We start from the raw sequence: 15,133 nt of genomic DNA on the forward strand, positions 1-15,133 counted from the left end.
GCCGCTGTAACACATAAAGTAATTTTTTTTCATGCAGCTTGGGTATAATTAACACACATATCGCGAGACATATTTGTAAAAAAAGAAATCATATTAATTGGAGCAATATTTACGGCGCTGGAGTCATTTCGGTGGGACGGTGATAAAATGGCTGGTATTTAAGAGAAATAGTCGTCTTCTTGCTGATTTCCCATTGGTACCTCTATCAGCAGCCTCTACTTTGCTCTCAACGTGCGGCAAGCAGCACGAGAGAAAGTAAGAGGGAAACTAAGAGTTTAAACTTTCCGTGAGGACGTGAAAGTTTTGCGTTCATTCAATTGTTTATTCTTGAAAAATACATCTTCTGATACGCCTCTTCTGTTACGGCGGTTTCAAATAATGTTGATGCTGCAGCGGCCCTTTAAACGACTAGGGTTCGGCCGATTCTATGTGCCCGCCGTTTACAGACACGCAAAGCCGAAGTCGAGCTTCGTACTCCAGGAAAGCCCTTTCGCGCATCCCATCGTCGATCTCGAGGAACGCGCCCTCAATTTTTTCTTTCAGCTCTTCGATGCTGGGGATCCTCTTCTTGTAGACAAGTCCTTTTATAAATCCCCATACGAAAAGTCGCACATATTTAAGTCGGGGAATCGTGGAGGTCAGTTCATATAGTCTGATCCCCCACCCATCCACCACCCAGGAAACGTGTTATTGAGCCATGCCCTCAAACTCTTTGCGTAATGGGGAGCTGCCCCATCCTGCATGAATATACAGTTTTCTTTTGTCATGTGGTACCTTTCAAGCTCAGGGAGCATTTCCGTTTTCAGCATGTCCAAGTAGACATCTGCGTTAACGGTGTCATCGAAAAAAAGGGGCCCAGTATGCCTTCACGCCAAATCCCACTCCACACTGTCACCTTCGGTGAATGGAGATGCCGTTCGTCCACGGCATGGGGGTTATCGCGAGCCCATATCCTGCTGTTCTGGCGGTTCACACGTCCATCTAGGTGAAAGTTTGCTTCGTCACTAAATAAAAGAAATTGGAGGTGCCCCGGTTTCTCTTAATTCGCAACAACTCCGCCTTGCGAAATTCTAAACGTCGGACGTTGTCGCCGTTGTGCAACTTGCATCTTTTATACGTACGGGCGCAAATTATTTTTCCGCAGAATCCGTCGTACGCTTTTTTTCCGAAATTCCAAACAACCTGGCTGCTCGTCTTGTTGACAATTGCGGGTCGCTCTCAAAGACAGCAAGCACCGCTTCATTGAGCTCCTCATTTTTCAGCAGGCTCTCACGTTCACTGACTGGATTCTTCTTTTTAAAGTCTTCTCCACTCACAAAACAATCCGCCCAAGTCAAAATAGTCGGGCGTGAAGGCGGGCGTTTATGAAATGCAGTGCGAAATTTTCGTTGTGCTGTGGCCACCGAGTTCCGCTTCACGTACCACTTGACTGCCTGGGCACACTCACTTGCCGAGTATTGCGGCATCGCAGGGCGGCGCGGAAAATATTTTGATAATAACTGCACAAGATAGTGCAACAAAAACAATAAATAGGAACAATCAAGATGCCTCAGCAGCGGCACTCTTGATTCCAAAGTTGAGCTTTCACCGGGAACGGACCCGTCAACAGATAAGCAGACGACAAAGGAAGACACACGTTCGTCTGCTTTAAAATGTATTTTTATTAAACGAGGGCGTCCGCCAGTTTCTAAATTTCATGTAAAAGGGCGTAATCGTTCACATATTTTGGTAAGATCACTTTTTATCGCGATTATCTCGCCCGACACCAGCCTTTCGTGCGGCGTTTCCCGCGTTTTTGCGTTCAGTGCGCCTCCTGGGAGCGGCGTCGTGAATTAGATAGCAGACGGCGAACGGGCGGGTATAGGCCATAGGAAATGCACGTTTGCCATTTTAGTTATCTTTCTAATAATTCGCTACTCCCGAGTTGACGTATGAAAAAAAGATAGGCCAAAAACTTTGGAATTAACGGCGTTCGTGTTCCCAATTTCATATGTACGTTTGAAATTCGATTTTTGCTGGGCGTGCCAAATGTGAAAGTTTTTACGGCCGCACCCTGTATATAGATATATATATATATATATATATATATATATATATATATATATATAAGTAGCACGTGTAGTTTTATATCGTGTCTAAATCGTCCCTGTGTGTGTATGCGCAGACACAGGTCCAGGGAGCGGAATGTTTGGTAAGTAATTCTCACTAATTTCCAGCGCTAAGAAATGTCAAATCTGCTCTTTCTATGTCCCGGCTAATCATGATCGCTTATCAGAGAAGCTGCCATTCTCCTGCAATATCTATCCAGTGTAACGTTAATAGACATTCAGGATCAAGGATATTCATTCACGACTCTATTCGATTTTCATTTCATTTGATATTATAAATGGTAGGTCTGTTGAAAGAAATTTGCGTACATCTTTAGATTACTGTGTGTTGTTTGTTTTAAATAAAAAAGCCAGTACATGCAAAATAATTTGATTAATCAAAAGCCTTTAGCAAAGTCAGTCGCGTGTTGCTTTTGCACAAATATATGTCTCTATGGTGTATGTCCGGAATTAATAACTGGTTCAAGAGTTATCTGTCTTTTTGATCAAATAACGTACGGGCCGCTTACGGTTATTCCCAATTGATTTTTCTCATTATCAGGTGTACCCCAGAGGTCAATTCTGGGTCATTTTTTATTTCCAATTATTATCATTTATATAACGCAATGTGTAAAAACGACTGAACTTCTTTGATTTGCTGACGACGTCAATTTGTTCAAGAGTGTTCATGGCACTTTAGGTTGTCATTTGATACAACGGGATGTGTCCGATATTGCACAGTGGTGTAAACAAAATCACTTGCTTTTTAATCCTTTAAAAACAAAAGTGACATCTATCTGCTGACGCCGTGCCATCAAATTTATCCTCTTGAGGGAAAACCGATTGAAGGAGTTGCACTCATAAAATACCTTGGTGTGTATATTGCCTGTCGATTAACTTTTAAAAATCTTATATCTTTTGTTTACAGCTTTTCTATAAAAGTTGGAGGAGTTAGATCGAGTTTGACCAAGCATTTTAAAAGGACCTTTTGTTTGATGCATCAATTTAATTCCTTAGTGGTATCAAGGCTAAAATTTGCTTGTCATTTGGAATTCAGTGTCTGTAACTCAGGCTTTGATTATAGAATGTGTGCAAAACAAATTTCTCCGAATTGTTTATAATAGATGGATTGGACGGCGGGTTTATTATGACTCTGAATGCTTACTAACTAGATTTTCGCAGAAGCTCTTATCTCACAGAAAAACGGTCCGTGACTTGGTGTTCCTCCATGAAGTCATTAATGTTGCCATTGATTCTGCGTGACTTATTTGTAAAATCAATTTCCATGTTCCTTTCTGCGCTACGAAACAATTTGCCTGTTTTTGTGTTTGTTCGCTTTGGAGCGCGTCACCTCTCTTTCGCTTCCAGTCATTACGGAACAGCATGTTACCACATCAGGTTGACGTCACTACACCCATTTCTACATACCGATCTCGGTTGGACGAACTTTTGGTCACATCGCAGCGCGTCAGTGTACACGCACATGTATTTTTGTATATTTATTTTTATTATGAGTAGTACAATTTTCAATAACTCCTTGACGTCAGGGATATTCCCTGACGACTGGAAACTGGCAGTGGTTGTTCCGGTACTGAAATCTGGAAATAGTGGTGATGTTCTTAATTACAGACCGATATCTCTTCTCTCTTATTTTTCCAAACTCTTTGAAATGGTAATCCATCAATTTCTCTCCTTCAAGTTTCGTAGTATAGTCATTCCTAATCAGCATGGTTTCATGTCCGGCAGATCGACATCCACCAATCTCGTATCTTTTATGTCTGCTGCCTCTGAAGTAGTTTGTAATAGAGGTCAGCTTGACGTTTTTTATTTCGACCTGAGTAAGGCATTCGACGTAGTCAACCACAACATCCTCTTATACAAGCTTTCTTCGTACGGAGTATGTGGTTCGGTATACAATTTGTTCAAAAGCTATTTGTCTGATAGGCATGCCTACGTCCGCGTCAACAATACTACCTCGTCCTTGTACAAGGCAAGCTCTGGAGTGCCTCAGGGATCTGTCTTGGGCCCCCTCCTTTCTAATATTTTTGTAAATGATGTCTCTCGAGTTATATTAAATTCTTCATTTCTGCAGTACGCTGATGATATAAAACTTTACAAAAAATATCGACCTTAGAGGATTGCATCGCGCTTCAGAATGACGCATATTCCTTCGGTCGTTGGTGTTTAGAGAATGACCTCCGTTTGAATCATTCTAAAACAAAAATAATGACATATTCTCGCAAGACCCATGATATATTCTTTCCATATAGTTATCATGGCGAACTGCTGTCACGTGTAAGTGAACTGAGGGACCTTGGAGTTGTCTTTGATTCAACCTTGAGATTTGACACTCACGTCATCAAAGTGGTTCAATCGGCCTTGCGCACGTTAGGTGCAGTGTCTCGCATAACGAAGGAGTTCAAAAGCCCGTCCGCTTTTTTTACGCTGTATTGTTCCTTAGTTAGATCCCAGCTAGAGTACGCCTCGGTTGTTTGGAACGGCATTTCCAAAACTAACAGTTCATCTGTCGAGCGAGTCCAAAACAAATTTATTTCTATCTTTAAATATCGTTACCTTGAGAATGGTGATCCTTGTCTGAACGGTGTGTGTAACTCGCAACTTGTCAACTTGTTGAGCCTCCAGCAGCGTCGGGTGAAGGCAGATTTGTTGTTTTTGTTTAAGACCCTGCACGGCTCGATTAACTCTCCCAGCCTTCTGTCCGAAGTGAGCCTCAGAGTTCCACGTGTGCCTACACGGCTCCAATCATCATTTTATATAGCTCGACATTTTAGCAACCTAAACCCGATCCAAAGATCGGCGGAGTGTTATAATCGCTACTCTGACACAATTGATATTTTTAACTCATGTGGGAGCAAGTTCAGAAATGCTGTTCAAACCTTCCTCTTGCAGGAAAAGGGCTGATCAGTTGAAGCGCTGATGTAGTATTTGCTTTTTGCTCTCACACCTGGTGAGGTCTCTGTTTTGTGCTTTTGATTTCCCTAGTTAATCTGAGTGTTTTTCATACTTGTTAATATTTTTATTCTCAGACTGGAGAACTACGTTCTCCTTCTGCACTCGTGTGTATGCGTGTTGTATGTGTGTGTTTTTGCTCATTTTTTTTAGTGTGCCAGCACTAAGACCGATTGGTTGTTCCTGGACACTTTATTAAACATTGATTGATTGACTGATTGATTGATTGATTGTGTTAAAGATTCCATTTGTACGAGTTGGTGCACCTAGCACAAAACCGTCTGGTCATTTTAGTGCACCCGAAAAATAATAATAATAATAATAATAATAAATTTGTATTCAGGAACATTCATAAATTCATACAGGAGTGCGGGGGCAATCAAAGCCAACGGTGGCTTGTGTGACGCCGCCCCAAAAAAAATGAAAAAAGAAAGAGACAGAGGTTGAATGTCCAAGAACATAGTCAGTAAAAAATTAGCACAAAGAAAGCAGAAAACGGGAAAAAAACGATCATAAAGATTAATATTATTAATATTATTATTATTATTGTTGTTATGGGCATATTTGCACCACGGAATGAAACTATTATTTTTTTTCTTACTTTTTTAAATTTTTTTTTTTAATTTTAATTTTTTCTGACTTGATTTTTTTTTTCTTTAGAAAGGGAAGGGGGGAGGGGGGAGTTTAGTATGCAGTTGGAACTGCTGCAAAAACTTAGTGATAATTCTGTTTTTTGTTTTTTTATCTAGAACTGAGTCTTTTATTTTTATTTCAATTTACATAGTTGGTTTTGCCGCACAAGCCCATGATGGCTTTGACGAACCTGCACTTTTCCTCGATTATGTTCTTCCGTCACAAATACATTTATTATTATTATTATTATTATTATTATTATTATTATTATTATTATTATTACTGGCTTAACTGACGTTTGACCTTATCCTTTCTCCTTCTTACCTTATTATATATGTAATAACTTTTTTTGTTTTAATTTTGTTTTAACTTTTTTTCATTTGTTTACCTTTCCCTTTGTCCACTGCACTTTCATCGCTCCCCCCACCCTTTTTCTCTCCCTAATGATTCTAATGACATTTCTATGTATTTTGTAATTTTTTTTACATCTCTTTGCTTTCCTTGTGTCATGTACAATCGTTTTGTGTCTGTGTTTCATTTTGGTTTCTCGTTATTTTTTTTATTTTGTTTTTCCTGTCGACATGTGCTTTAATGTGCTTATTCATTTCATTTTTCTTTCCTTTTTAACGGTCTCATGACAATTACTATTTTTCCTTCTGCTTTTCTTCTCCTTGATGTGTTTTCCAACGTCATGTTGTCATGTCAGTGTTGGTCTGGTGAAATCGCTTGAATTTTTTTTTTTTTATTATGATCAGCGACATTTCCAGGGTGATGTGCGGGCTGAGTTGAGGGCGGAAGCTTGTAGTGGAGAGGAGAAACCTCCTTGCTACTCCGGACTTTCATCTGCTTTCTCCTCTCCAGATCGCACTCCGCTCTTGGCTTGTCGATGATTATACTTTCATTTCCATATCTCTGGTATCTCTGATGGCATTCATGTATACAGTTTTGTCCTGATATAGTCTTCCTTTAATTTGTCATTATTTCTACGTTTGCATCTCTGCCGATCTTATTGTTTTTGTTTTTTTAGGGCGTCATCACACAAGCTTTTTGCTGGTTTTGATGTGCCCATACTTATAAATGTTGATTCCGATGGGCAAATAAACATTATTACTATTATTATTATTATTATTATTATTATTATTATTATTATTATTATTATTATTATTATTATTATTATTATTATTATTATTATTATTATTATTATTATTATTATTATTATTGCCCATTAATTTCAATTCGTATTTAGGCATCAACCGAACTCTCCCATTAACGCCGCGCCAGCTGGAGCTATGCTTCGTTTCACCTTATGCTGTACCGCAGCGAAGGCTACAAGCGCGAGCTCATTGCGTTGGCAGCTGCTCTTAAGTCACGAGAGCTTGTGCCGCCGAGATGTTTCCCAGAGAAAGGAGGTCGCGCTTGTAGCCTTTCCTGCGGTACATCATAAGATGAAACACAGTATAGTAATGCAACCTGTATTGCGTTTTTGATGGGGAGCTATTTCATGAGTGCGTAAAGGAGATGAAGCCGTCTTTGTCCTCTGGCCATGACGGCATTCTGTCGGTCCTATTGAAGGCCTATAGTGCAATATTTATCCCTATTTTGGTACACATTTTTAACAACTGCGTAAAAACTGAAGTGTTTCCCGTCTTGTGGAAAACAGCTCTTGTTGTACCCGTACATAAGTCCGGTTCAAGAACAAGCGTCTCAAATTGCAGGCCTATATATCTTCTTTGTACATTTTCAAAACTCTTCGAAACAGCTTTGCACAAAATATTGTCGTTTAAGCTCAAACGTTTTCTCATCCCTAGCCGACATGGTTTTATGGCGGGTCGCTCAACCGCGACTAACCTCACTTGTTTCATGTCAACTGCTGCTCAGGTGGTCCCTAATAGAGGCCAACTTGATGTAATTTACTTTGACTTAAGCAAAGCGTTTGATCTTGTAAATCACATGTTGATAGCAAAGCTGTCAAAGCTTGATGTCCGCAGTTTGTTACTTTTTTTTCTCAAAAGTCAGTTGCGTGATAGAATGTGTTTTGTCAGCCCGAATGTTAATTCGTCTGCTGCTTATCAGGCTACGACGGATCTACCTCAAGGTTCAGTTCTCGGCCCCCTTCTGTTTTCAGTTCTTGTGAATGATGTTTCGGCTGTGATCCGTCACTCCTCCTTTCTACAATATGCAGATGACATTAACATGTTTATACAGGTACGAGACGAACGCGGCGGTCTTTTGCTACAAAATGATGTATATGTTTTTGAAAACTGGGGAATCAGAATGCCCTAAAACTAAAGAGTTCTAAAACTAAAGTCATGTCCTACACTCGAAAGACACCTAATATTATATTCTCTTATGACATTCAGTCAGTTCTTTTGGCGCGCGTAAATGAAATCAAAGAACTTGGAGTTGTATTTGATAGTACATTAAGCTTTTCGAGTCATGTTGACCACATTGTGATCTCAGCTTTACGCACGCTTGGTTACGTGCCGCATTACTAAAGAGTTTAATAACCCTAGTACTTTTGTCACACTGTACAGTGCTTTATGTCGACCACATGTCGAGTAGGCCTCTGTTGTATGGAATGGAATCTGCGCGAAAAACTCGGCTAGGATGGAAAGTGTTCAGAATAGGTTTTTATGTATCTACAGACATCGTTTCTCGTCATGCAATGCGTTCTACCTCAAATGATGATCCAGCAGTCCCAGTCTAACATAGCTTGGCATTGCCCATTCTGCGGCGTAGGAGAGAACATGCCGATATCCTATTTCTGGACAAACCAATTCATGGCATCACTGACTGAACATCATTGATCTCAAATGTGCGTTTGAAAATTCCCGTAAAAACTACACGGCAAAATGCATCCTTCTACAATGCTCGCATAACTAATCTCCACGACCCCGTGTCAAGAATTGGGCACACCTCAATTCCTCTTTTACAGACACTATTGATATACTTAACAATAACACACCGGAGTTCATCAGAGCTCTAAAGGTCCTCACCTAAATTTTGCTTACCATTTTTTGCACTTGATTAATGTTGCTCAGAACCAAATTTTATACTCTCGCTTTCCTTTTCTTTCGCTATCGTGGTGGTATACCGTAGAGGGTTTATCTGACATGTGTGATCTGTTCTAAGTGTTTTTATTGTTTACTGTTTGTTTGTTGTGTGTAGTGTTACGTTTTTCATGTTTCCTGAGTGCACCCGTACAAAGACCGCATGGGTGCTCGTGGGCTCTTCAATAAAAAAATATTGATTAATTATTCTTTTTATTATTATTATTATTATTATTATTATTATTATTATTATTATTATTATTATTATTATTATTATTATTATGAGCTTCTTGTGTGTTTTTCTTGCAACTGCAGTCCTGTAACTTACGTGGATAAGGTTAAATATCTTGGGATAGAATTTGATAATGATCTGTCATGGAACACTCATCTCTCACAGCTTTGCAGAAGACTGCGGAGTGTGTCCTGTTTGCTGTACAACACACGATCCTCAATACCTAGTTCGACAAAAAAAAAGCAATAGCTCAAGGATTAGTATACGGAATTTCGCGGTATGGTATAACAATTTTTGGACATCGCTCTGGAGCCTGGTACAAAAAATTAGATACAATTTAAAAAGGCATTTTTAGAAGCATTGTCTATGGACCAGCGTTGCAAACCGAAGAGGAAAAACTCGCCAACTTAGGTTTGCCCTTCTTCAGAGCTTTTTTGGTTCAGACTGTAGTCCTCAAGTATATTTGGAGCGATATATATAAGATACCCCACCTGGCTACTAGATCACTTATACACACAGAACGATTTAAGGTACCTTTCGTCACAACAAAATATGGGAAGAAGGTTCGGGCCTTCTATGTACCAGCGATTTTCAACAGCCTACCAGACGACGTTTATGATGCGGACTCCCTGAAAAAACTAAAACGAGCACTCCAAGATCTCAGCAAAACATCATGAATTTGTGTGTCTGCATGTGTGCGTGACCCTGTGTGTGTTTTGCGTGAACGCTAACAATCGTGATTTTTTTCTTTTTTCTTTCTTTATCATCGTCAGTACCATAGCGTGGTAACAGTGCTTGAGTCGGGAACTACAAATCAGGGGGACATTTTGTACTCGTGAAGTGAAGGGTGCTGTCCCACAAGTCTTCCAACTGGCTTTGACAGACCCGTATTTCTACCAAGTATGATACATGCAAAAAAAATAAACATTATTATTATTATTATTATTATTATTATTATTATTATTATTATTCTGTCCATTACTTCGCTGCGAGGAGTCAGAAAGGCTCTCAAAAGTATCACTCTCTGACAAGATCTTCGACTGAGCATTGATGCATGGCCTGCATATTTTATTTTATTTTAATTTTTTTATGTATTCTTTTTATTTCGTTTATATGTATATATATATATATATATATATATATATATATATATATATATATATATATATATATATTTGTGTGTGTAGGTTACACATATGCAGCCTTAGGGTTGCGACACTTCACATTTTAACTCGATGTTGTGTATTTGTGTTTAGTATAGGTCGCCTTTTTCCTTTTATGCTTAACGCATAATTTTGCTCTGTCAACAAGCCTGCTCTTCTTTTCTTTTTTTTTTTACTTCCTTTTTTTCTTTTTTTACTTATTTTTTTCTTTTTTTACTTCTTTTTTTTTCTTTTTTTTACTTCTTTTTTTCTTTTTTCTACTGCGTTCCCTACCTAAAAATCCGGTATAACTTTTCGCTATCCAGATTATGGAACCGGAAAGCTATCTGGACTCTATCCGGATTCTATCTGGAGTTTAGGTTTTCAGAAAATATTCCTTTATCTACAATCTGGATTTTGGGTTTCCAGAAACAAATTTCCGGTTCCATAATCCGGATAGGGAAAAGTTATACCGGATTTTTCGGTAGGGTTGTTTATGTTTGACGATGCATTTGGTAACGGATTCGCATATCTGTGTATGTGTGCGTGTGTTTGTGTGTCTAACTGTAGCGTAAGATACCCGGGACATCGTAATGACATCTGTATATAGTTGAGCCTCAGTTCACATGCGGGTTCCAAGTTGCTACGTTGCTACGTTAAACGGTTGGGTAGCATCGCACAAGCCTAATGCTGGCTTTGATGCGCCCGTTACGCAACCCTGTTTTGTGCTGCGTGCAACAAAAGCATTCATTATTATTATTATTATTATTATTCTTTTTTTTCACATACTTTTTACAAATTATCTCTCTAATCGTTCCCAGGTTGTTGCTCTGGGAGCTCTAAACATGAGCACACAGGTGTCTCTGACGTGTGGCGTTCGACAAGATTCCATAATCTCCCCCTTATTGTTTAATATTCATGTGAATGATTTTGAAGAAAACATCTTAAATTGTCATATATTTCAATATGCGGATGATACAGTTTTAGTCGCTCGTCACACCAACTACACATCAGCCGTACAAATACTACAACAAGCTGTTTTCACTGCTATGAAGTGGTTTCGTGACAACCGTATCAAAGTTAACGCCTCAATAACTAGTTTAGTATGCTTTAGAAATCCTTTACAACAAACTGTGAAAAACACTCCTCTGTTCATTCATACCTCTGATTGTGTTTCTTGTTCCTGTGGGGCGGTTTCTTATGTCAATCCAGTTAAATACCTGGGAATTTATTTTGACAGCGACCTTGCTTGGAACACCCACCTGTCCTATATTTGTAGCAAACTCAGAAGTACAGCCTGGCTTTTGTACACCATTAGACATTTTGCTCCGATCTGTGTGCGCAAAGCAATAGCCAGCAGTCTTGCATACGGCATTTTAAGATATGAAATTACTATTCTTTCCAATTGCCCCATAAGATGGCAAGTAAGCATCGATAATATTCTGCGGAACTTACTGAAGAGCTTGGCGTATAACTGTGATTTGACAGAGTGCGGAAGTATCTTTGAGTATCTTGGTTTACCTTCCTTCCAAACGTTATTTGTGAATTCACTAATTTCGCGCCACTTTTGAATGGATGATTTAAAAAAAAAAAATTCATGTCCTCCCGAGTTCTAAGAGATTGTCCTCGCTATGTTGTGCCTCGTTCTTATACTCGCTACGGACAAGCTACTCGTGATATTTATGTCCCGAAAATATTTAATTCGCTTCTTGATGACATTTTTACGCTTACTTTAAAAGAACAACTAAAAAAATTCCTAATTGGTTGGACTCTACCGTAAGTGTTAATGTTTCCTTACCTTTCTTTTTTCGACTACCTTGTCCGAACCTTTTCATTTTACCTGTATAGTCCACCGCGATGGACTATCTCTGTCCGCGGCATGTATATATCTATATGTATACTTTGTGTGTATCTTTATATGTACCTGTACATATGTCTATAATGTTTCTACCGGTCTACTGTGATTTACTATCTCTATCCGTGCCATGTACAAAGTGACTGACTGCCCGCCGCCTTCCCCTCCCTCCCCCACCCCGGACAACTATGATTGTTAATCGGTGTTAGTTTGTTAACTAGGTATGTATATAATCACTTACTACCTCTTCCAGGCAATGACCCACTAGCCTACTTTGGCTTTGACGGGCCCGAAAATATCGAAAACAAACATGAAAGCGGAATAAAAATTATTATTATTATTATTATTATTATTATTATTATTATTATTATTACAACTAGACTATTCGGTCGATGCGTTCACTCTGCAAGGCTGGGCTCAATAACAAGAATCGCAGAATCATATAGGAGTGCAAAACAGTAGCACGCATTTCCAGCTTCAAAGATGCTGAGCCGATACTCTGAGGTCTAATCCTTCGGTCTACTCTGAAACTTCTGCTACAAATTTATTACTTGTATTGCGATAAACACGGCCTCTAATTACATTCCATCAAAGTGCTATATGACACGTCAATCATACGTATTGATTTAGTTAACCTTAAAACCAATTGGTAGTATGAGTTGTAACTTTTTTTCTTTTTAAAAATATTAACAATGTAACACATCAAAAGTAGGTTTATATTGTCTTTAAACTGTGCCTGCGTGTGTTGATGCGCAGGAGGGCACGGTGGGGGCCCGGTGGAAGGAGAGGGTAAGTACTTTGTGCTACTATAGTATACAATGCTAAGCCATATATCTATCTGGTGCTAGACTATGTTGTTTAATTATAACCACCTATCAGGCCAGCTAACATTGTCAAACAAAATTAACTCAGAGCGACGTCATTGTGCATAGCGGCTAAACATGTTTTTGGTCCACTGCTCTATATCGGCTACATTTGGAGGCTGCAGTAACACTGTCAGGTTGATATTTTTATTAAAAACCACAAACCTAAACAAAAAAATGCAACAGTAGTACGCCCTTTTACACCCAAGAATACTGAGCTGATGTTCTAAAGACTAATCATTTGGTCCACGTTGAAAATCCTGCTCAAACTTCCTTAACCTTATTGTGAAAGTCCCGTCCTCCAAATGCCTTACACTACAGTGGTATCCGGCACGTCAATTTACCCTATTAATTTAGTTAAATGTGTAACTAAGTTGGAGTGGGAGTTTTGTTACTGTTAAGTAATCCTCGGTTTCGTCACCGCTTCACGGAGAAATCACAACAACTGCTCACGCTGACGGTTAATTGGCTACTATATTTTAGTGAAAACAAACCGAGGTGCGCATCCTTTTCGATCTCGCTGTAAAAGATTCAAGAGTCGAGATCCTATTACATGATTTTAACTAGCAAACACATATAAATAGTGAGGGCGGTTTTATATTCTCTAAACGGTGTTTGTCTGTGCGTATGCGTAGATTCACGGCTGCCAGGCCTGTCAGGACAAGGTAAGCACATCTCACCTACTAATATCTGCCGCTAAAGAAAATGGAATATGTTTGATTAACCTGGAGACTGGAGAAAAGAAACATCAAAACGTAGAAGCGAAACAAAATAGACGGACGTCGTCCCTTTTACTTTTCGTCTCTTCCACGTCTTGATGTTTCTTCTCTACCCCAATCTCAGGCTAATCCAACATGGTTAATATTCACCAGCTCACGGCACCCTTATGATATTTTCTATGATATATGTGTTGCCTCTACCTTGGCTAATCATATTTGCCTATCAGGCAAGCTAAATACAGTAACACAAAATGTATTTAGAGTAACGTTAATCTGAACTCAGGTTGAAGGCTTTGGTTGGCGAGTAAAGTTTATTTGGTCGCTACAATGGCCCTGCCCTGGCTGGGCTTTATAACTAAAAACCGAAAGCCATATTCCTATTATTATTTATATATCGATTAATTTTACCTTTTTTTTCGTTGTGTGTGAGTGTGTGGGGAGGGGGGGGGGGGCGGTTGGTTAAGCAGTTTCTAAAGCCTACAGAAAGGTGCATCATTTGTCATGAATATATATTCTAAGGTGAATAGCCGACACACAAATGCATGTAGAGTTTGTGTACATAAAATGTCATGTGATAAAAGAAAGTTGTGTGCGAAAAATTTAAATTGAAAGATTATTTGATGTAAATATGGAGCATCAAACAAAGTAAGAACCGTGAATTTATAACAAAACACAGAATGCAACTCAAATAGCAAACACGTCTGTGATAGCAAAACGAAAGTACACCTAGGAGCTAAAAAATACTGAGCTGGTACTTCAAATTCGAATTCCCTTGTAACAATAATAATCCTGCTCAAACGTTCTTAACTGTAGTACGATAACGCGGCCTCTAAATGCCTTGGATCACAGTAATATGACGCCCCTGCGTCGCAATGACTGATTTAAATTTAGAACAAAGTTACAGACAGTTCTTTTTTTTTTAAGAAATGTTTAGGAAACATAAAAATTAAGTGCAGTTGTACATTGTATTTTAATAAGTGTCTGTTTGCTCAACAGCTGGTCCCCCCTCTGCAGGCCGCTAAGTATACAGTAAGTAATACCCAACCACTAAGGTTAACCGCCAAAAAGTCATTTCCGGCGCCGGCCCTTACCTCGGCTAATCATAACCACCTATCAGGCGAGCAAACATTGTATTACACAATTTATTCAAACTGAAGTTAATCCACATTAAAATTCAAGACGTTATATATGTATATCAAGTTTGTTAACCCTCACGTGGACTTTTTTTATACCTTTTAAATAGTTCAAGAATCATACAGTGGTCAGGATTGCCGTGTAGTTTGTTTAGTTCAGTGCTGTTTTATTACGTCAAGTGTAACCCTAAAAAAAGGTCCCTAAAGCTGTTTGGGAAACACAATAAAGCTCTCTGATTTATTGATTGATTGATCAGGTCTCTACAATGGCACTGCCAGGCTGGGTTTTATAACGAACATAAAAAATCATAAGGGGGCGTGAAACAAACGCACGCCTTTCTGGATCCAACTGAGCTGATGTTCTATTGTCTAATTCTTCGGTCCACGTTGAAAATCCTGCTGGAGCTTTTTGAACTTTATTGTGATAACACCGGCCTCCAAAAAACACA

The sequence above is a fragment of the Ixodes scapularis genome, unplaced genomic scaffold (genome assembly GCF_016920785.2).
Source record: "Ixodes scapularis isolate PalLabHiFi unplaced genomic scaffold, ASM1692078v2 PGA_scaffold6__148_contigs__length_123643588, whole genome shotgun sequence".
Taxonomy (NCBI): Eukaryota; Metazoa; Arthropoda; class Arachnida; order Ixodida; family Ixodidae; genus Ixodes; species Ixodes scapularis.